The following is a 16926-nucleotide window of genomic DNA, read 5'->3' as shown; positions in this document are numbered from 1 at the left end:
GAGCCGGAAAACGTCAGCCAACGCCCTGAAAACTCCGAAGGTGTTCATCTCTTCTTCGCACACCCTGCACGCAATCCTTCAAGAGAAGAACACAGACAACCCTGCAAGAGAAGAACACAGACATTGAAAAGCTAAGTGAAAACTTTCATTTTGTTTGTTGCATCAGGCGCCCATCGCAAGCAAGCAGCAATTTAAAACTAGAACTTACCTGGACAATAACTCAAAGACGTTTTTGGTGAAACTTGATTGTAGAGACATTCTGATTAAGATATTCTGAAAGAGAAAAGAAAATAAGGCTTTGAGAAGTATCAAAGCGAAATCTTGGGACAATAATTATTGATGATTGTGGTTGGCAAAATTGTCTCTTTGTTTAGTATTATTTTTTACCTAGGTTATGAAGGAAAAGAAGGACACGACTGAGAGCACAGAGAGTAACGAAAACTCTCCTTCTTGGCTACACTCTCACGTCAAACAACCTGCTCAGCTCCAATCCTTCACGACGACAACACGAACGCGACGCTTAGAATTTAACAGTCGCAGGTAGGCTTTTTAAGAGTTAGTTAAAGAAAGAAACTGTAAGAATAGTTGTAGGTTAAATGATTTTAGTAATACAGGAATAGATATTACAAAAGGTTTCTTTGTTGCCTCGCAGGTCGACAACCAAGGAACAGGTAGCGTCCACGATCCGGCCTACCTCCCTAATTTCTATTTGATTACCTAAGTGTTTTAAAACAAATCACTAGGAGTTGCCTAGAATTCAGGGAAGTTGGTTCATCACGTCTCTGCGAAATCCATCTACAAGCAACCTACAGGTAAGGGTGCTTGTAATCTTGACAGAAGGCAAAGCCCACAACGATTATTTCGCCCAGACGTTATGGATCCTTCCATCTCGAGTTCTCTGCAAGATATAGCAAACATGTTGACCGCAATACAAGCCGAAAACGCTGCCCTTCGTAGAGATGTTACTGATATTCAAAACAGTATACAATCCGGTTCTAGTACTTGGAGTTTTTCCCCAACTCAGAAATCTGTGTTGAAACCAGCAACGTTTCAACTAGGGTTTCAAACCTTACATTCAAGTTCTAGTTCATCTACAGCACCAACTCAGATTCAAGTTGTGACTCCTGTACCAGTTCCTTTGGCACAACCTGAAAGGTTTTATGGGGACAGTAATAAGTTCTCAATCTTTTTAAATCAATGTCATCTACATTTTATAGCCAAACCTGCAGCCTTTCCTGATGATTCCTCCAAGATAGCTTTTATTTTGTCTTACTTAGGAGGTGACGCAGCTTTATGGTCAGTACCAATTGTAGAACAAGATGACCCTATACTTTATGATCTTCGACGGTTTAAGAACCTATGAAAAAATTGTTTGCCAAACATGTTTTTGTTCTATCCGCAGATCATGAACTATTACATCTAAAACAAGGTTCATCAGATTTATTACACTACATATCTCAGTTTAATAGACTAGTTATTGAAGCCCGCTGGCCCGAGGAGAAGAGAGTTTCCCTTTTCTACAAAGGTCTTAAAGACGAGTTAAAGGATATGGTCACGCAAATTTTAGATCCACCAGATAATATAGAGGACTTCATTGATTTAGTGGTAAAACTAAATCATCGGTTATCTGAACGCAGAGGGGAGAAAGGAAAAACCGAATCTAAAGTGTTTTCTTTTAAAGAAAGATACAATAGTGTAAAAACTGAAACCACACCTAAGGTAGATTTAGGAGAACCTATGCAGATAGGAACCATCAAAGGACCTTTGAGTAAAGAGGAAAAGGACAAAAGGAGGAAATTGAATCAATGCCTTTATTGTGGAAAATCAGGCCATTTTGTTAAGGAATGTCCAGTACGCCCAAATAAACCTAAAGGTAAGAACTCTGAGGTAGGTTTAGTGCAGCAGTCGGAAAACTAACTGGCTCGACAAATCAAGAGGTCAGATTGTCGAGTATGTTATCTAGTTTGTCCTCAATAACTCCTGAAATAACTTCTCATCATCTTAGTATAAAGGTTACTTTACAGTCTCTTTTAGAAAAAGGGAAGGACTGGACAGTTGACGCTTTAATTGACTCAGGGGCCACAGGCAATTTTATTGACACTTTGTTTTTGAAGGAATTAGATTTTAAAACCGAGTCTAAAAAACATCCGGAAGTGGTTAAAGCAGTAGATGGTAAAGAATTATCATCTGGACTGATTCAGTTTCACACTGAAACCCTTCTAATGACTTGTTTAAATAAACATAAAGAAAACATAACCTTTGACATCATTGATGCCCCTCAATTTCGCTTGATTCTCGGCATACCCTGGCTTGTAAAGCATAATCCTAAAATCAATTGGGTGGAGAAAACAGTGCTATTAGATTCAGAATATTGTCAATCATCTTGTTTACTATCTCAAGATTCAGAATTGCTGATTCAAGGTAGTAATTTCCCCTTGAATTCAAAAAGTATATTATTGTTGGAAGGAGTTCCTAAAGAATATTCTGATCTTCATGATGTGTTTGATAAAAAAAAGGCCAACACTCTACCACCTCATCGGGATTTCGATTGTCGAATAGATTTAGTGCCAGGGGCTACCTTACCGTGTAGTCGAATATATGCTCTCACCGTTAAAGAAAACGAACACCTAGGAGACTATTTAGATGAGTATCTGGCCAACGGTTTTATTCGACATTCTAAATCACCTGTATCCTCCCCTCTCTTTTTCATCCCTAAAAAGGGAGGTGAGTTGCGTTCTTGCATTGACTATAGAGCTCTAAACAATGTCACCATCAAGAATAGATATCCACTTCCTTTAATTCCTACTCTATTAGATCAATTAAAAGATGCCACCATTTACACTAAATTGGATTTACGAGGAGCTTACCATTTGGTCAGGGTTCGGAGCGGAGACGAATGGAAAACAGCATTTCGTACCAAATTCGGTTTGTACGAATATCAGGTCATGCCATTTGGGCTCTGCAACGCCCCTGCGGCTTTCCAATTTTTTATAAACAAAGTTTTAAGGGAATTTTTGGATATTTGTTGCATCGTGTACATAGATGATATTCTCATCTATTCTAAAAACACCACAGAACATGTAAAACAAGTAAGAGCTATTCTTCGAAAACTTCTTGACAACTCTTTGTACATAAAACTCGAGAAAAGTACGTTTCACACTACAAGAGTAGAATTTCTTGGATACGTCTTAAGTCCAGAAGGTATCGAGATGGATCCAAAGAAAATTCAAGCAGTACTTGATTGGACCAGTCCCTCCTCTGTTAAACAGATTCAAAGCTTTTTGGGGTTCGCTAACTTTTATAGACGTTTTATCTGTAACTTTTCTCACATGATAACCCCAATTACTAGGTTACTAAAAAGAATATAAAGTTTGAATGGAGTAACGATGCAGAGGAAGCCTTTCAAAATCTTAAAAGACAGTTTACTACGGCACCTGTAATAATGCACCCGGATCCTTCCAATCCCTTTATAGTTGAAGCAGATGCTTCTCAGTTTGCCATCGGTGGCATTCTATCTCAAAGACACAAAGAAACAGGTCAGATGCACCCAATTGCATATTATTCAAGGAAACTGACCCCTACAGAACAAAATTATGCTATAGCTGATAAAGAGTTGTTAGCCATTAAAGCAGTCTTCGAAGAATGGCGTCATTACTTGTTAGGGGCAAGACATCCAGTAACAATCTATATGGATCATAGAAACCTACAGTTTTTGCGTTCAGTTAAAGCTCTCACTGCTAGACAGTTATGTTGGACATTATTTTTTAATGATTACAACTTTATAATCACTTATCGTCCCGGAAAAGAGAATCTAAAAGCAGATGCTTTGTCACGTTTGGGAATCGTAGAAGAAAAAGATTGTTCTTCTGAAAAAATTCAACCGGTACTGCCAGATCATTGTTTTAAAGTGGGTGTAATTGTAACTGATGTAATGGAAGACATAAAAAAAAAGATACAAGAAAAAACGATACAAGAGTGGCATGACTTGTATCCTTTGATGCAGATGAAAGATGGTTTGTTGTATATGAACAAACAAATTTTGGTACCCACACAAGAACTACAAAATAAAGTGATACATTTACATCATGACACTTTAATGTCTGCACACCCAGGTGTAACTAAAACCAGCCAATTAATTAAAAGAAAATTTTGGTGGCCTTCTTTGTTAAACGATGGGAAATCTTATATTGAGACTTGTGTAGTTTGCACGCAGAATAAGACACAACATCAAGCACCTAGTGGTCTTTTACTTCCTCTCCCAATCCCGCCTCAACCTTGGCACACAATATCTCTTGACTTTATAGTTGAGCTCCCTAAAACCAAGGAAGGTTTTAACACTATTCTAACTGTGGTTGACCATTTTTCTCGAATGGCTCATTTCATCCCGCTAAAGAAAATTCCTTCTGCAAAAGAGTTAACTCACACCTTCTCTAAGGAAATAATTCGGTTGCATGGCATTCCATCGGTAATAATTTCTGATAGAGGCCCGCAATTTGTTTCTCACTTTTGGCAAAATTTAGGAAAAACCTTAGACATGGACATTCGCACATCTTCTGGGTATCATCCCCAAACGGATGGCTTAACCGAAAGGACCAACCAAACCATAGAACAGTTTTTAAGATGTGCTTTAGCAGAAGAAAAAAAGGAATGGTCAGATATTTTATGGGTCTTGGAATTCGCTTTTAATAACATGGATAATTCTTCCACTACTCTTTCACCCTTCTTCTGCACTTATGGATTTCATCCTAAAAATATCCCGGGATCAGTACAGTTCCCTTCTGCAATACCGTCATTGGAAGATCATATTAAGAAATTAGTTCATGTTCAAAATCAGGCTCAATATCATTTAGCCCGAGCAAAAGAAAGTCAAAAAAAAACTTCAGACCTCCACAGAAAGCCACCACCCAAATACTCCATCGGAGATAAGGTCTGGTTATCCACAAAGAACCTAAAAATAAAGATTTGTAAAAAATTCTGTCCCAAGTTTATCGGTCCACTTGTTGTTGAGAAACGAATAAATCCCGTTAGTATTAAACTAACTTTACCAACCAGATATAAATTTCATCCGGTATTTCATGTATCATTGGTTAAACCCTGTGATCCTATGACTAGATTTAAAAAGAATCCCGCAGCCATACACATTGATGGAGTTCCTGAATTCGAAGTTCAAAATATTCTAGATTCAAAGAGAATTCGAGGGAAATTGTTTTATTTAACACATTGGAAAGGTTATGGTCCGGAGGAACGAACCTGGGAACCTCTTTCAAACTTACAACATTCTCCTCGATTACTTAAACGTTTTCATCTTCAAAATCCAAACAAACCGAAACCTGTTCCTCAGATTTTGGGAGGGCTCTTGAGAGGGGAGTACTGTCATGAATCGCAAGTCTTAATCACATCCTGCTCTAAAGTGAGCAGTTTTTACCCCATCAAGAAACCCATCCCTGTCCCGTGCTACCAGCACTCCAAAGTGTAATGTGTAATGATGTTTGTACTTAACTATTCATTTGTGCATTTGTGAGTGTAATGATTTTTCAGAGGTTTTATTGTACATATCACTTGTATCTCTCTAGGTATATTGCCAAATGGTTTTGCCAAGTACTGTTTGTTGTCGATCATGAGAGCGCTGAATAATACTAATACTATAGTTGAATTCGACATTCTGGTACTAGAGTTAATTGCAGGCGATTAGGTTTAGAACAGAACAAACAAGCAGGGGAATCCTTTGGAGACGCTTGCGCACGCAGGAAAACGGTGCGCGATGCGTCATCAATCATCGGGTGTGGCTCTGCTATAAAAGGCCACACCCAATGCTTCTCGACGCTTTTCCTCCTGCCACCACCCTCAAGAGGATCACCTTGGAGAGCCCTGGGAGCCGGAAAACGTCAGCCAACGCCCTGAAAACTCCGAAGGTGTTCATCTCTTCTTCGCGCACCCTGCACGCAATCCTGCAAGAGAAGAACACAGACAACCCTGCAAGAGAAGAACACAGACATTGAAAAGCTAAGTGAAAACTTTCATTTTGTTTGTTGCATCAGGCGCCCATCGCAAGCAAGCAGCAATTTAAAACTAGAACTTACCTGGACAATAACTCAAAGATGTTTTTGGTGGAACTTGATTGTAGAGACATTCTGATTAAGATATTCTGAAAGAGAAAAGAAAATAAGGCTTTGAGAAGTATCAAAGCGAAATCTTGGGACAATAATTATTGATGATTGTGGTTGGCAAAATTGTCTCTTTGTTTAGTATTATTTTTTACCTAGGTTATGAAGGAAAAGAAGGACACGACTGAGAGCACAGAGAGTAACGAAAACTCTCCTTCTTGGCTACACTCTCACATCAAACAACCTGCTCAGCTCCAATCCTTCACGACGACAACACGGATGCGACGCTTAGAATTTAACAGTCGCAGGTAGGCTTTTTAAGAGTTAGTTTCAGAAAGAAACTGTAAGAATAGTTGTAGGTTAAATGATTTTAGTAATACAGGAATAGATATTACAAAAGGTTTCTTTGTTGCCTCGCAGGTCGACAACCAAGGAACAGGTAGCGTCCACGATCCGGCCTACCTCCCTAATTTCTATTTGATTACCTAAGTGTTTTAAAACAAATCACTAGGAGTTGCCTAGAATTCGGGGAAGTTGGTCCATAACGTCTCTGAGAAATCCATCTACAAGCAACCTACAGGTAAGGGTGCTTGTAACCTTGACAGTTTAACTTAAGTTTTGGTCTTAAGTCTAACTGAGACAAAACTTAAGTCAAACCGAGACAAAAGTTTACCTCTGTGAACCAGACCCATCATGTGGAGAGTACTATCTATCCCTTAAAGGAGAGACTTCTTTTAACACTCTCGAGCTATCAGCAAAAAGGATCAAACCTACCCAATTGTAGGCCTGGGAGAAGCTGCGCTGTGACCAAAAAAATGTGATGTGCTGCACAGAGTCCCTCAAGCCACGGCGTGAGTTTGGTCATGCCATTTGCAAGGATTTTCAGCGCCAGGTGTTTTTTCTGCACTAGAAACTCAGCGGGACCAGCAGCATGAGCAGCACAAAAAGGCACTGCTTCTTTTCTTGCCGCTCGAGTAGATTTTCTAACCGAGCAGCAGATTTCTCAAAGCAAATGGAGTGTTCTCAATGTGAGCGGTCGTGACCATCCACGACCACCCACGATCAACCATATTGAGAAATCTGACCGCCCATGTTGAGAAATCTCGCCGGCAGGTGGATTTTCCTCGCTCGCCAAATTGATGTTTTCTGGAACTCCGTGTGCTCCTCGGAGAGCGGAGTGCGGAAAACTCAGAAAACTCTGCAAATGGAATAGAGTTCACCGCTCAGGCCTACACAATAGCCCACCATTTTAGGTATAAACACAATAGCAACATGACTGGGATAGATATGATTTCCACCCAAAGAACGAGGAGATGACAGAGAAAAGACATTTAGGATTATGGAGTCAGGATTCATAAGGATCTACAAACCAAATACCCAGAAGGCATTAATGCTGATGAAGAAATGGCAATACTCCTTGGAGGAATTAACAAACAACATTTTACCAGTAGGAGAAAGACACATATTCTCTGAATTCTTCCGCTAAGAACTAAAAGGGGAAATACAAATAGTGGGAGGAATACCATTATAGGACTTATGTTATCATTTCAATAAGAGTATGGATAATTGTAACAATAGCAACTACATTTTGAATCTGAGATATGGTGTCATATAATTGATATGAGTACACAACTTAAAAAGTAATGTTGAATGTAACCAATCGAACTGTGAAGTAGATACTAGATACAATTAGTGGGACATGAGTGAACCCTGGTGAGATATCTTCCCTGTTTGTTGTAGATACCATGGGCAAATATTTATCCCCTCCAGAAATACTCTGTAGTGTGGTGGTAAAATAAATAACCCTTACAGAGTATTTCTGAAGTAAAACGGTCTTTTTTGATTTTGATACTACTATCGGGCCGGATTCCGCGCGTCTCATGTGTGCACAAGAAGGATGAGCACGCTGCCAAACGAATCAAATTGTTGGAAATATATATACTACCTACTGGCATGTGCCAGTAGGAAGTAGGTAGATATAGTTAGGACCATGTTTCCTTAGTAAAAGCGTTTTTTGACTTGCTTATATCTTTGGCACCGTTTGACGAATCTTCATGAAATTTTCCCAAAAAAGTATGCTGGTGACTCTTGTTGAGCTTGTAAGGTTTTAGGGTGATCATTAAATAGGGAGCAAAGAAAAAAGAAGTTTAAAAAAAGGTGTGTTTCCCATGCTTCAAACGCTGCCATGCAATCTAGGAGCACGCACTGAGATGCGAGCTGTCTTAAGAATCGCTTTTCAAAGAACCAAGTTGCTTTTTAAAACTAAATTTTTTTGTAAAATTGTGTGGGGATAAGATTCACGTTGTGTTTAGCGGGAGAAAGTTAAATCTAATGATAGCTGCACTTGCACTTTACTAGGGTGATGCTAGTGATGTTAGCACTCTAGCTTTTTTTTTTTTGGCCTTAAATGGCAGTGGACGCATGCAGAGGGCGTGCTGATGAGGCGCTGAAGGTGGGTCGAAGGTGCGCCAATGGCAAGCCTGTCTGGGCTCGTCCGCGCCCTACTGGGACCAGGGGCCAGAACCCCTGCCCAAAACACCAGAAAATGGGAAGTTATTCAGCAGAGGCATTACTCACAATCAGGCCCAAACCTTCCACACATGATGTACTCTCTTATGGCCTGAGAATTGGCAACAGCACTGCGTTCAATGTAACTATTCGCTATGTAGAGTAAAGGAATGCAGGACCAAACAGCCTGACCCAGTAAAATGGAATGCCATAAGTACGACCTCCTAAATATGATAGAAGACAAACAATTTGATGTTTTATTTTTAACTGAAACATGGCTCCACAAATGCTCCGCACCAAATAATAATCAAGCCCCCCCCCCATCGATATTATATGTGTAGGAAAGACTGTACACATAAAAACTATGGGGGTAATGCTATCATATTTAAGGACATATAAAGCTGTATTTATAACCACCTTCGTATCCCAGATTGTGAAAATCTGTTTTACCATAAATGTGTCACATACGTTTTCATTTTCAGGAATTCTAATATATTGACCCCCCTTCCCCGGCCCCTGCAATAGGTATATGGAATCCCTACCTAAGATTGTAGCTAGCCACATCACAAATAAAGCTAACTTTACACTTTATGGGGATTTTAACATACATGTTGATGAAACTGATAATCCCTTGGTTGCAGGGAGCCTTCTAGACCCTGGCTGCTTGCAATTAGCACAAAGGGTAAAAGGGCCTACTCACAATAAAGGTCTTCTTTTAGATGCTATTTTTTTGTAATACATCCAACCTAATGACTAATATTCCCTGTCCGATGACTTAGACATATCACACCCTGATTTCTTTAATTTTTGAAGGCCCCCTGCCATTTTTTAACAATAAGGACCCCCTCACTATGGCCGAAGGTGGTCCAAACTAAACAAAGAAACCTGGCTATCTGTGATGGCATTGACCCAACCAGAATTTGGGAAAGACCCCTCCGCTACCAGTACTTTACTAAATGAATGGATTAGTAATTCTCTCGATGCTACTATCCCTATTACTTTTATGAAAAAGGAAAGAAAGAAAAATCAGCACCATGGTTCAATGCACATCTCTACTTCCTTAAAAAGACTGTAAAATACTTGAAAGAAAGTGGAGACAAAGTGATGATAAAAAAGTAAAAGTTGCCTACAGGATGGCAATAAGACAATATCATCAAGAAATTAAAAAGGTGCACGCTTCATACTATGAAACCTCAATGGTTTAAGCAGCCAATGCCTCTCAAAAGGTATTTTAGATTGTAAAATCTCTTACCAATCCCAGAGCTGACATCTCACCACGTCTCCCTTCTGCAGTCCTATGCAATAAATTGACAGGATTCTTCCAAGACAAAGTATCCAGAATTTATAATGAATTACAAAAGACTACAGAAGCCGGACCTAAAACAATAGAGGCACATATTAGGTCTGAGGAGTAGCCTTGTCTCCCTAACTTTCCCCTGATTATGAAAGATGAACTTTCCATATTATGTAGAAAAGGTTCTCCTTTAGATCCAGCTCCGCCACATATTCTTTGACAGGGAGAATAAGAAATATGTTTTAGTCTCCTGGACCTCCTCGAGTTGTCAATCTCTACAGGAATAGTTCCCTGAGACTGCAAACATGCTGTGGTCAAGCCTTTGGTAAAAACCTCTCCTCTTGATCCTGCCTTCCCGGAGAATTTTAGACCTATATTTCTGCTTCCAGACGTAGGGAAAGTTCTAGAAAAACACATAAATTAACACCTCTTGCTATTTTTTAAGATTACCTTCTCCTTGATTCCACCCAGAGTGGCTTCCGTCCAAAACACAGTACAGAATCTGCATTACTGGCAGTAACAGAGGAGGCTAAAATGTTTCTGCATAAAGGAGGTTCTGCGGCCATCATTCTCCTTGACAGTGTAGCGTTCAACACGGTTGATCATGAGATGCCTGCACTCAGGCTGAGGGAAATAGTAATAAGAAATGAGACACTAAATTGGCTTTCTTCCTTTTTAAAAGAAAGGTCGTTTCAGTCTGGTAATCTTGCTGTTATTCAGAGGTTGTTCCTTTGAAGTGTGGTCTCCTACAGAGATCTGCCTTAAGCCCCACACTTTTTAATATTTGTGTACGGCCACTAACATCCATTGTTAAGGAATTTGGTGTGTTGTTGGTGTCTTATGCTGATGACATGCAATTGGTGGTGTCTCTGGCCCCAAAGACAGAATCTCAGCAGCAGTTGTCTTGAGAAAGTGGCACGGTGGATGGCAAATTGCTCCTTAAAACTAAATGGAGAAAAAACTGAGCTGATGATGGTGGGAAATAACTTTAACCCACATATAACGTTAGGTTGGCTGGACTGCCTAGGACCTGGTCCTCCTCCTTCCTCCCCAATAAAAAGTCTGGGTTTGTGGTTGGAGAGTTCTCTAAAAATGGAAGTCTAAGTAAAGAAATTGACTACCTCTTGCTTTGCCATGTTCAGAATTCTTCAATAAATTCTGGTCTACTTCCCCCACAATTTAGGAGAATTGTAGTTCAAGCGCTCATTCTCTCCCGCCTGGACTATGGGAACCACTTGTATTTGGGTCCTCCTAAGTTGGTAATCAAGAGACTTCAGATCACTCAAAATGCGGTGGCAAGGACCATATACAAGTTACCCAACATTCCTCAGTGAAACATGCTTTGTCTTTCCTGCACTGGCTTCCAGTGGAGGAAAGTAGAAAGTTAAGGCCCTTTGCTTGGCCCACAGGAGTATGAACCATAGAGGACCTTCCCTGATTAGGGCATTTTTATCAGCATATGTCCCCAATAGAAGTCTAAAATCTTATAATGTAGGGCTCCTGTCTGTTCCACGTGTTCATAGATCCAAATGGGGTGGCAGATCATTTCCTTATCTGTTCCCCAACCTATGGAACCCTATGCCAAAAGTATTAAGAACAGAACCCAGGGGCATATTTACAAGCCCCTCTCGCCACCAAAACGTCATTTTAGTTGATGTTGTGGTGGCGACAGGGGCTTCGCCTTATTCACAAGACGGCCTTAAGCCACTCAATGTGGCTTAATGCCGCCTTGTGAATAAGGAACCCATTCGCGGTATACTTAGCGTAAACGGGGTGGGCAATGGGTGTTGTGGTGGGCGTTCTACCGCAACACCCATTGATCTTGATGCTGCCCCATATTTACAAGGGTGGTGTAAATATGGGGCAGTGCCAAAAATCAGACCACGGAAAACCTTGTTTTACTCTGACGGAATGAGGCGAAATGTTTAATTTCTCCTCGTTTTTCTGTTTCTATGTGTACTGCATTGTGCAGCACACATACAAACAGAAAAAAACCTTTGAATGTTTATGTGCAGGAAGGTGTCCCATCTTGCACATAAACAATCATTAAAAAAAGGAAGTTTTGCAACATCTACGTGTGTTGCATTAAGCAGCACACATTGAAGTTTCAAAATGCCATTTCAGATTGCTTATGTGCAGGAAGGGACACCTTCCTGCACATAAACAATCACTCGCCTCAACGCAGGTACCATTACACTATAGTGCAAGGGTGCCTTTGTTGGCACTAGGCAGCTAAATTAGCACCAACGCAGGGGGGAATGCAAAGCTGCACAGTATTGTTGTAAATATTTTGTGATGTAGCCCTGTGTTGCAGAAGTGGCAGAGCGCGGCGATAAGCCAAGGAGGCTAATGCCGCGCTCCTCCAATTCCTTGTAAATATGCTCAACAGTGAGATAAAGTTTAGAAAAATGCTCAAAACTTGCCTCTATGCTCATTAGTTAATTAGGCATTAGCTCATGATTATTGAGGATGAACTTTTTGATTCACTCAGCTCTGGGAAGCTTTCAGGTAGCTACGTACTTTAAAAACTCGCATAGCATAGCATGCTAGTTCCCATAGGACCTTTAGCTGAAGCTGCAGCCTGAAGCACAGGCCGGAAATAGACCAAATTTGGCAGAATGAAAGATCAGGTTATGCAGATCACACTTTCAGTTATTTGGTGTGAATCCGTTCAGTAGTTGTTGGGAAAATTAAGAAAATACAGTAAGGTATATCTGTGGATGCGACGCCTTTGCGAAAAATAACGAGCTTGTGCAGGGAAATGCAGAGCTCTGATTGGCTGCCAACACTTCAACCAGGAAGTGTTGGCAGCCATCTTGGAACTCGGCTTCAGCCAAGTCCGAAAAGGACATTTTAAAAAATAGGAAAAGAGGTCTGGGTAGGAATACCTTTACCCCCAAACCTTGGTCTTGGAGGTCTCCCTGCCATGGTAAATGAATTTTAAAAAATGAACAATTTCGGCTAAATTGCGAGATTCGCGAATATGAGGCAAATTATTTTTTAAAACAGAAGCGCAGACTCTCATGCTTGCATAAATTATAGCCCCTGGGTGAGCCAGATCCCGTGGTCATGCAGACTTTTTTTTTATGAAAGGAGGGGGGGGGGGGCACAGGATTTTCCTCCTTGTGCATAATTATGACCCGGGTACCACCACCTCCTCGGGGATTATTTTTAATGATGCAGGGGATGCTCAGGCCCCCCCTGGACCCTTGGTACCACCACCTCCACAGGACTTTCACTTTTTAAAAAGAAAGAAGGGAGGCCTCATGGCCTCCCTCCTGGGCCGTCTCCGCCCTGGGCACCCCATCTCCACGGAGATGCCTATTCTGAAGAAAGAAGAGGGGCCGTGCGCCCCCCTCCTGGAACCATAGATGGACCAAGTGATTGCCAAACCCCAGGGCCAGCTCATGATATATCAAGGGCTGCCAACGCCCGGGACATAGCTGTTTGAATTGGCTTGGAGGGAGCTTTAACTGCTACCGCCAAGTCACATTAAACTCTATACTTCCAGCAAGGGAGAGCGGTGAAAATGGGCTCGCTTGCTGGAAGCAGAACGTTCAACTGTTTCCCTGCCCGCTGCCTTGCGAGCAGGGAACCAGAAAAATTGCTTTCATACACAGGGAACTGCATGTTTAGCAGCTCCCTGTGAGTGAAAGCAATGCTGGCTCCTAGAGGAGGCGGGTAGCCGGTAGAGACTGCAGGGCCTTGAGGATCCCGACGCGGTCCCAGTGAAGACTGGTTCCTCTGGGGGTACCCAGGAAACCATGTCCAAGCTCCGGGGCCAAAATTGGCCCACTGAGGGAGGCTGAGCAGACCCACTCCACATTGCAAAAAGGCGGGGCCGGAGTCCTGGTGCCCCCTACCCTATTGAAAAAATAGAAAAAAAAGGCATCACCCCTTCCCCATTGGAATAAGGCTGGACCCCAGGGGATGGGGTTCCCGGTGCTGAAATTGGTCCGGGGAGGGGGGCCGCCCGGCCCCCCCTCCCTATACTTAAACAAAGAAGCACTTACTTCTGTAAAGTACAGATCATCCAAGTGTGTTTTCTCTGCATTTCGACTTTGAAAACATATCCGTGATGGCGGTGTTTACATCTTTCTTTTCTCGATCGCAAAATCTCACTTAGTGTCTGTGACTAGGGGGTTCTTTCTTGACATCTGCTGCTAAGATCTAAGATCGTGTTCTAAAGTCTTACAAACTAGAAGTATGTAAACTTGCCAATAAGCATCGCCCAGTTGGCCCTGCCCCATATACATCAGCTGTATGCAACGTCTTCCCACCCTTTTCCCAGGATGATGTACAGGTTACTAAAAGAAAAACCTAGCTAGTTTCCCGCCCATTTTGGAGACACCTTCCTCATTCCTAGGAATACGATTGCATCTACCCCCAAACAAAGAAGCACTTACTTCTTCAAAGTACAAATCATCCAAGTGTGTTTATCTGCAGTTCCTCTTTCTTAAGTTATCTGGCGAAGGCGCTCAAGGAACAATCACATTGGCAAAATTACGGACACACAGGGTCACTCGAGAAATTTTCTTGCCGTCCTTTACTCAGTTGTAGTATAGGAGGTGCACTATACATTTACCCAACAAGGTAGCAAATTAGCCAGTAGAAGGTACTACAGTTGGTTAGAAGGGTTCCACAAAATGGTGGCCTCTTATGGGATAAAACTAGAAGTACGCAAACTTGCCTACAAGCCCTGCCCATTTGGTCCTGCTCCATATACATTAGCGGTATGCAGCATCTTCCCGCCCTTTGCCCAGGATGGTGCAAAGGTTACTAAAAGGCCCCCCCAAGCACAATTCTTGCCTATTCTGGAGGCAGGGACTTGATGCCTAGGAATACGATCGCATCTCCTCCAAACAACGAAACATTTACTTCAGCAAAGTGCAAATCGTCGTAATGTGTTTTCTTCGCATTTTCACAGTTGTTAAGATAGTTGGTTAAGGTGCTTGAGGAACACTCACATTGGCAAAGTTACAGACACACTAGGTCAGTGGAGACATTTTCTCTGCGTAATTTATGCAGTTGTAGTGAAGGAGATGCACTGTATATTTACCCAATGAGGTAGCACTTACTAATTAGCTAGAAGGAAGCACTCCAGTTGGAATGAGGTGTTGCAACAAAACGGCGGCCTCTTCTTGGATAAATACGCAGAACAGGATTCGTTCTAGCACAATGCTCATTTCACAAATATTAAACCTCAGCAAGTTACAGTTAGGAAATAACATTTAAAAAAGCTTAAAATTCACAGAAAAAAGTAAAGGTTACAGGGACTTTATAGTTAGGAAATTTAACTTAAAAAATCTTAGAAATTCACTTACGAGACTAAAGGTTACAGGGATGTTATAGTTAGGAAGTAGAATTAAAAAAACGTAGAAATTCACTGAAAAAACAAAGGTTACAGAAACAGTATAGTTAGGAAATGGAAACTAAAACACCTTAGACATTCATTAAAAAAACAAAGGTTACAGGGACTTTACAGTGAAGAAATAGAATTAAAAATAAGCTTAGAAATTCACTGAGAAAAACAAAGGTTGCAGAGACATTATAGTTAGGCTCACATTTTCCTTATACAAAACCAGCTCATCTACAAAAACAGAGAAATTCAGCAGTTATAGTTACCTGAGCTAACTATAACTTACACCACGCACTACACTGCTTATGACCTCGCCTATTACATCACTCATGACATAGTCAGCGACATCACTCATGACATCTCAAATGACATTACTGATCACATCCTCCACTGAACCATTCACACACACACATTCACACTCCCATACAACCGCTCATAAATATCCCTGGGCGGAGCTTGCGTAGTAGCACTCCGCACAATTTCAAGGAGTTACTAGAAAACTCCATACCCTGTGAAACCCCCAGCCTCCACTAACCTCCTGTACCCCCTCCCATGTAACCCTGAACTCCCCTCCCTTTCATGTAATAAGGCCTGCTGGGCTGGCCGGGAGACTTACCTTCTGCTCCAGTCCCACGGCGTCCTGCCTGCTCCTGCTGCTGTGGCTCGACTCGCCTGTCACCTTTCACTGCTCGGCTGCTCCAGTTCAATTAATGAACAACAAGAAGAACTGCAGTGCGCATGACGTACTGCTTGAAGGCATGCCTGACCCGGGGGTCAGGCATGCCTTCTCGCAGTACATCATGTGCACTGCAGTTCTTTCTGATGTTAATTAATTGTACCAGAGCAGCCGAGCAGCGGAAGGCAAGTGGAGCCACAGCAGCATGAGCAGGCAGGACACTGTGGGACTGGAGGAGAAGGTAAGACTTACTCTGCTCCACTGCGATTGCGGAGCTTTGGAAAACTTCGTATAAAGAGAATATGGGGAGGCATGTTTTATACACCCGATACTAACTAACTTGAACTGAAGCCGTGTCTAACTCTAATTCAGATAAGATTGTATTTATTTGTGTAAATCCTTCCTGTATTGTATTTATTTGTCCGGCTGAGAATTGACTATTATTTACAAGCTCTGGTAAACTGCTTTTTGTAATATTTTTAAAGACACTGGAAATTATGTACAACAAAATTATGATTATTCTGTTTAAATCTGCCTGTGATATCCATTAATAAAATGGTTTAAAAAAAAAAAAGGAAAACTTCGCACTCCAAACATACTGCAGAGTTTTAAACGTCTGCAAAATTTACTGGTGGAGTGAAGTTATCTGCCCAGGCTTACTCATAAACCCACTTGAACACCCACACAACCACTCACATACCCATTTATAGATCCATACAAGTACTAACACAACCACTCCCCCATAGAGCCATACACACACATTCACTCACTCATATAGGCTCTCACACAAGCACTCACTCACCCATACAGCTGGTCATACAAGAAGTGACTTGCCTATACTGACACACACTCACCAATGCAGTTACTCAAATACCCACTTGTTCACCTAAACAGCCACTCACACACCCATTCACTTATCCATACAGCCTCTCAACAGAACCACTCACTCACCCATACAAGCACTCACACACTCACTCACATGCCA

Source organism: Lissotriton vulgaris, chromosome 11 (genome assembly GCF_964263255.1).
Source record: "Lissotriton vulgaris chromosome 11, aLisVul1.2, whole genome shotgun sequence".
Taxonomy (NCBI): Eukaryota; Metazoa; Chordata; class Amphibia; order Caudata; family Salamandridae; genus Lissotriton; species Lissotriton vulgaris.
The sequence above is the reverse complement of the archived record's forward strand: the minus strand, read 5'-3'. Positions refer to the sequence as shown.